Here is a 7,513-nt window from a genome sequence, read left to right as displayed (position 1 = left end):
TGATACCCAGTTCAGCTTTAGAAATAGTTTGGGAACAAGAGAGTCTCTTTTCTGCTCTCAAATCTTATTGCAAAAATGTATTGATCAAAACAAGGAAGTATTCAATTGCTTCACTGACTTTGAGAAAGCATTTTATAAAGTCCAACATACTAAAATGATTGCATTATTAAAGAGAATTGGATTAGATGGTAAAGACATCAGGATCATTCAAAACTTATATTGGAACCAAAAGGCATCTGTTCAAGTTGATGGCATTATTACAGATCCCATTAATATTAAACGAGGAGTAAGGCAAGGATGTGTGCTGTCACCTCTTCTTTTTAACATATACTCAGAAGCTATATATCAAAAAATCTTAAAAGGAAGAGAGGAAGGGATTAATGTAAATGGTGAAATCATCAGTAACATCCAATATGCTGATGACACAGCTCGCCTGGCTGACAATATTCAGGATCTTCAAAATCTTCTGAAACTAGTGAATGAAGAGTGAAAAAATGGGATTAAAAAAAATAATAATTATTATTATTTTACACCTCCAGGGAGTCCAAAGACTCATCGAGGGAGAGTGTGCCAACAGCATCGAACGATTGGTCCCCTTCCAACTACTAACCACGCTCAAACTTACTTAACTGAACAATTAGTAGCAGAGGCTCTACCAATCGACCAACCTTTGCCGGCAAAAAAAAATCTCCTGCCCGGGGCGAGGATCGAACTTGCGACCTTCAGATTATGAGACTGATGCGCTGCCTACTGCGCTACCCAGGCTCACTTAATAAACATCAGCACACAATTAGGCACACTTAATAAATATCACAAAACTAAATTCATGGTCATAAGCAAGAAACCAAGCCAGCAAAAGTTGGTCGATTGGTAGAACCTCTGCTACTAATGGCTCACAAAAAGTTAAGCAAGTTTGAGCGCAGTTAGTAGTTGGAAGGAGTTTAATCGTTCGATGCTGTTGGCACACTCTCCCTCGATGAGTCTTTGGACTCCCTGGAGGTGTCACATAATAGCAATAACAATATTCTTAATTCATCACTTTCTCTAAATGGGAAACGAATAGAAAGAGTGACAAAATTTAATATCTCGGATGCGTTAAATAAAGAATGCAATCCAGATATGGAAATAAAAGTTAAAATTGAAATGGCAAGAAAAAATTTTCTCCTGATGAAATCAACACTGTGTAACAGCAACTTAAACTTAGAGTATGCATGGTTAAATGCTATATATGGTCTATACTGCTGTATGGTGCAGAAACTTGGACCTTGAAGACAACATCAATAAAAAAAACTTGAAGCCTTTGAGATGTGGTTATACTGATGAATATTAAAAATCCCATGGACAGCAAAAACGTCCAATCAGGAAGTATTGGAAAAAATGGGGAAATCACGTGAACTTTTAGATACCATAGAAAGAAGGAAAACTGCATAACCTGGTCACCTACTTCGTAATGAAAAATATAAAATACTTCAATTGCTTATAAATGGGAACATAAATGGAAGAAGAGGACAAGGAAGACGAAGAAAATCTTGGCTGGCATGAGATCTGAGGGACTGTTTAGAGTGACTGAGGATCGCTCAAACTTTGCCAAGGTGGTCGCTGACCTCCGAAAGGAGATGGCACTCAAAGAAGAAGAAGAATATATTAAGTACCTCTATTTTGTCTATCTTTAGACTCTCATTAGTCAATGACACATTTGACATTGCACTATCACAACCAAGATGGTATAATAATAATTTTAAAGCAGAATATAGAAGTATTGCTAATCAAATGTCAATAAGCTTTTTTTCCCTTCTAGTCTTTAATCTATCTATCTATTAAATTATTAGATATATGAAGAGCCAAAGGCTTCAATTCGGCGACATATGACTTGTATAAGTTAAGGGATATTACATCCCATATCGTTTCTTAGCCGAATAAGAAACTAAAAGAGTTTCATGCCGAATATAGTAGAAACTATATAAAGTTCGGCGATTCCAAGCGTAAGCAAATACCTGGATACGCAGCAACTGACCCTAAAGGTAGTGCAAGCTGAGGCAACTCATGTCTAAGGTGGAGCAAGCTCCGATCGCTATTCTTGATATTTACCCATAATGTGAACTTAGCTCCTAGGAGCTGTATTTCTGTTCTACATTATGAGAGAAGGTCACTACCCAGATTGGTTTCAACCTTTATTGAGGTCTCATCAGTGAGTAGGTAGACCTAGTTAATATCAAGTTTGTAGCGAACAGAACTTACAACCCTTCTATGAGTATTGCCGAGAGATGTCCTAATAAATTATTAGATATAAAGGTTGAAACCGGTCTGGGTAGTGACCTTCTCTCATAATGTAGAACAGAAATACAGCTCCTAGGAGCTAAGTTAACATTATGGGTAAATATCAAGAATAGCGATCGGAGCTTGCTCCACCTTAGACACGAGTTGCCTCAGCTTGCACTACCTTTAGGGTCAGTTGCTGCGTATCCAGGTATTTGCTTACGGTTGGAATCGCTGAACTTTATATAGTTTCTACTATATTCGGCATGAAACTCTTTGAGTTTCTTATTTGGCTAAGAAACGATATGGGATGTAATATCCCTTAACTTATACAATATATATCTATTAATATTATTGCCTAACTAGTCTTTCATGTTTAAGGATCACTATAAAAATACTTGATAATCAGTCCTGTCACATAATCTACAGTCAATTATTACTTAACAGAATGACTTATAATTAATTTTTTTTGATAAATTAACTGTGGAAAGGGTACAAATGCGGATAACAAAGATGGTGTCGGAACTGTACAATGTTAGTTATGAGAATCGGCTGAGGGAGTGTGGACTGCAGAGTTTGTTAAAGATACCAAGCAATTTTAAACCTGGTTTTACTCCATTTTTCCCAAGTAAGCAAACAGACAAAATGTCAAGTTTGCGCCTGCAATTGATGCAAGACTAGCTGATCCCACAGGTAGTGCAAGACCAAGGCAACTCGTGGTAAAGGTGGAGCTAGCTCTGATCACTAATCTGAATATTTACCCTTAATGCCAAAACACATCTCCAAGAAGGGGATGTATGATGTTTTGTATTAAATTAAAGGCAAGGGGCCACTACCCAGACTGGTTTCGACCTTTATTGAGGTCTCATCAGTGGGAGCCAGGCTAGAAATACCAAGATTTAGTAATGCAGAGCTTGTAAGTATTTTACCAAAACAAGTTACCATAAGGTGTTATAACCTTATTAAATAAAAATCTCAGGAGGAGATATAAATGTAGAAAGTATTTTTAACTTGGGTATAGTTATGTTAAAGATACCAAGCAATTTTAAACCTGGTTTTACTCCATTTTTCCCAAGTAAGCAAACAGACAAAATGTCTGTCTATTAATAAGGTTATACACCTTATGGTAACTTGTTTTGGTAAAATACTTACAAGCTCTGCATTACTAAATCTTGGTATTTCTAGCCTGGCTCCCACTGATGAGACCTCAATAAAGGTCGAAACCGGTCTGGGTAGTGGCCCCTTGCCTTTAATACAAAACATCATACATCCCCTTCTTGGAGATGTGTTGTGGCATTAAGGGTAAATATTAAGATTAGTGATCAGAGCTTGCTCCACCTTTACCACGAGTTGCCTTGGTCTTGCACTACCTGTGGGATCAGCTAGTCTTGCATCAATTGCAGGTGCAAACTTGACATTTTGTATGTTTGCTTACTTGGGAAAAATGGAGTAGAACCAGGTTTAAAATTGCTTGGTATCTTTAACATAACTATACCCAAGTTAAAAATACTTTCTACATTTATATCTCCTCCTGAGATTTTTATTTAATAAGGTTATAACACCTTATGGTAACTTGTTTTGGTAAAATACTTACAAGCTCTGCATTACTAAATCTTGGTATTTCTAGCCTGGCTCCCACTGATGAGATTTTGTTTGTGAAAAGTCGCGCAAGATATCCTTTACTTTATTTGTTCTATGTTCTATTAGTGTATTGTTTTGCTGTTTTGTACTAATATTGTCTTACTAACATTTTGTTGCATTTTCATACTAATATTACTAACTTGCTGGTAGTGCGTTTAACGCACTACGGGATTTTCAGAGTCGCAAGACTGTTAATTTTTTCTTTTTACTTTTTAGACGCAGAGATCAACATGAATAGAGCAGTCTACGTCTCCCCCAGGACTAGGACACTTGGAGTGGAGATGATTCCAGGTTTGGAGGATCCCAGAATACTTACAACCGTTCTTAAGGAGCTCGTAGGAGTAAACAACATCTTCTCCTTCACCACCCATGGAGGAGGACGATTCATATTCGTAGTTAAAAATGCGGCCACGAGAGACAAACTTCTAGAGGGTTTCCCCGTCCAAGGGAAGCAAGTGATCCCAACCATGGTGGGATCACAGGTTCGGCAGATCAGAATCGACCGCTTCCCCATGGAATACTTAGAGACCGGAGACGACGTGCTCACACAGACATTTAGCAAGTGGGGGAAAGTGAGCAACATAAAGAAGAGCGTCACAAAGGAAGACCCCACTTGGTACTCTGGCGAGGTAACTTTTACCATGGACATGCAGCAACCAGTGCCCAACCTTGACAACATCGGCACGTTGCGTGTCATGGTAAACTACCCCGGGGTACAGAGGCAATGCTTGCGATGTGGCTCGATTGAACATCTGGGGAGTGACTGCCCCCGAGCCAAGTGCTTCAACTGTATCGGCGCCGGGCACATCTCTAACCAGTGCCCACACCCCTGCCGTAAATGCTCTGCCAAGGACCACAAAGTAACATCTTGTCCATTAAGAACATTTGCAGAGCGGGCAGGGGCGCCCATTGAGGCACTCTCTTCGCAGCCTGCCCGAGACGCTGCACTTCCAGATCTACCTACCAACAGCAGGGAGAAGAAGTTTACCCAGACCATCTTGGGTAAAATACTGAAGCGACAATCTGCAGCAACACCAGCAGAAGGAACTGTTTCCTCCCCAGCAACAACATCCGCTGAGGAAACAGTCCCCCCCTCGGCAACTTCCAGTGTTCCACCACCACCACCACCATCGGAACAAGAACAACCTACAGTCGAGGGGAGTACAGAAGAAGCAATGGATAGTGCAACAACAACAGCTATCCCCCCCCCCTCAACAACATCAGAGGAAGCTTCTTCTGTTCACGCTTCAGAGACTTCCCCTGCAGTAGCTAGCATCCCTCTCACTGTAGTGAAAGAGGGGGAACAAGACCTTCCACCTCCGAAAGAACCCCCCTAAGAAAAGGAAGGAAGCAGCTTCCCCCAAACTGGAAAAAAAACATCGAAGCCGCTCCAAGAGGAGTACGGACTCCACAACATCGGAGTCCGAAATGGAGGTGGAAACCTCCTCTTACCGTTCCAGCATAAATCAAAAAATAAAGAAACTAACCGGCTCCCAGTTCAATCTATATAACTACGAGACAGACCGAAACAAGATCGTCAGCTTTAAAATCAAGAACATTCACCACGAGTTCAAGGTTCTCTCGAGCTTGTGCGATAAACTGGAAGCCGGTCTGCAGGAAGCGGGATATTCTACCTCCCCCCTACAGATCGACAGCTTAATTCAATATGTAAGACAGCTACGTATTAAAGATCTAGGCTGGGTATAAAAAAATCAGAATGCTGCCACCCCTCTTTTGTATTGCCTCTCTTAACATCCGAGGGCTCCGTTCACCATCCAAACAAGAGGAGGTGTGGAAGCTTATGCTAGCCTTTAACATCCGGCTCTTGTTCCTGCAAGAAACTCATTTCTTCCATTACAAAGACATGCAGGAACTGAGCCATAAGTACCCTGTCATGTCTTTCTGGAGCTTCGGCACACGTAACAGCACCGGGGTCGGGGTACTTATGCTATCCCCCATCCTCGGAGCCTTCCATAACATCCAGAGGGATACAGAAGGGAGAGTCCTTGCCGTCGACTGGAAGTACTGGGGCTGTATCACTAGATACAGTCCCTCAGTCCGCTGCTCTTTGCACTAGCCCTTGAACCGTTCTTGCGGGCTGTCAACAATTCTCATGCGGTTAGAGGAATCCCACTTCCTCTCACCATGGATGATTCCAAGGTATCATCGTGGTGGGCACCTTGGAATATCAAGGTGCCCACCACGTCATCCGCCTACGCGGATGACGTGGTGGGCAACTCTTAGGGACAACGACTCCATACGGAACTTTTATACCATCTTAGAAAAGTTCAAAGTGTCGGGGTTAACATCCAACCCCGACAAAACCAAGATCAGGATGTATGGAGTCTGGGACCTGAACAACATCCCTGCAGGTCTCGTCCCTACTGCCAACCCCCTCACCATCCTGGGGGTCCCGTTTGAAGAGCAGCCCGTGCTCAACATAGAACATCTCGACAACAACACCGTCGAGAAGCTCAAGGACTGGAAAAACGGACAGCTGTCACTCTCCTCCAGGGCCACCGTCATCAAAACCATTGTATGCCCTGCGCTTCAGCACGTCCTGAACATTACTAACATCAGCGAGGATCAGGAAATCTGGCTCTACAGGAAGCCCCTGAAGTTCTTCTGGGGCAGTTTACGCCAGGAAGTTGGTCTCAACATCCTTCAACTTCCGGAGAAGCGGGGGGGGGCTTCGGCCTCCCCTCCTTTAACATCAGATACCTAAGTAATACCGCTTTCCATCTTAGCAGGATACTGCAGACCCCCCATCCCTGCAGCTATCCTGTGCGGTATTTCTTGGGTCACAAGCTTCCCCTTTTTGGGATCCCAGTCCACCAGGGTCCCAAGGCGGACATTGTTCCAGAAGACTACAACAGACTGTGCCAGCTAATGCAACAACTTCGCTTGTCGGGTGTGAACATCGCTGTGATCCAGAACAGTTCAACATGGTATGAACATTTATTTAACATCATTCATACCGACGTTCCGGACCTAGGAATTGACAACATCCTTTTCGGCCACCTCTCCAAACATCGAGGCTACCCGTCGAGAAAGGACCTGGCATGGAGGATAGCATACGGACACCTTCCAGTGAATGTGAACAGATGGTGGTTCAACAACACCTTGAATCCCCTATGCGACTTCTGTCGGAGCCCGGACACCATGGGGCACGCCATCTACCGGTGTCCCATTTCCATCTTCATCTGGAGGAGGTTAAGCGACGTGCTCCGCATCCCCCCTCCTGCTGCAGGAGCAGATCATTTTCCTGCAGTTTGCTCCACCAGCCAACAACAGGCAGAGGTTGCTAATCTTCATAATAAATGAGCTTAAATATCACATCTGGAAGGTAAGAAAAAAATTTTATAACTCTGCTAATCCTCCCAGTTTGTTGGATCTCTCCCGGATCGTATTTTACATGTTCTACGGTTCCTTAAGGAGATTTTTATTTACATCTCGAAAGGGAGGCTCTGGGCAACACCACATTTAAGATCAAGTGGTGTTCACCACCAATCCTGTGTACTGTCAGAAACAACACCATCAAGTTCTGCCTGCTGCTGCTTTAAGATCTCCATCTGCAGCAGCAGCTCCACTCCGAGTCATTTGCTTGGTCTCTGCA

At 42.8% G+C, this 7,513-nt stretch overlaps 1 non-coding gene across 1 annotated transcript; it reads right to left on the bottom strand.

Annotated features, from left to right (window-relative positions):
* Window positions 1-692: 692 nt before the first annotated feature.
* Window positions 693-765, bottom strand: TRNAM-CAU (transfer RNA methionine (anticodon CAU)). Its single transcript has one exon. It is a non-coding gene; the product is annotated as a tRNA-Met (tRNA).
* Window positions 766-7,513: the final 6,748 nt, after the last annotated feature.

The sequence above is a fragment of the Typopeltis vanoorti genome, chromosome 22 (genome assembly GCF_054136105.1).
Source record: "Typopeltis vanoorti isolate ZY-2024b chromosome 22, IOZ_Tvanoo_1.0, whole genome shotgun sequence".
NCBI lineage: Eukaryota > Metazoa > Arthropoda > Arachnida > Uropygi > Thelyphonidae > Typopeltis > Typopeltis vanoorti.
The sequence above is the reverse complement of the archived record's forward strand: the minus strand, read 5'-3'. Positions and strand labels throughout refer to the sequence as shown.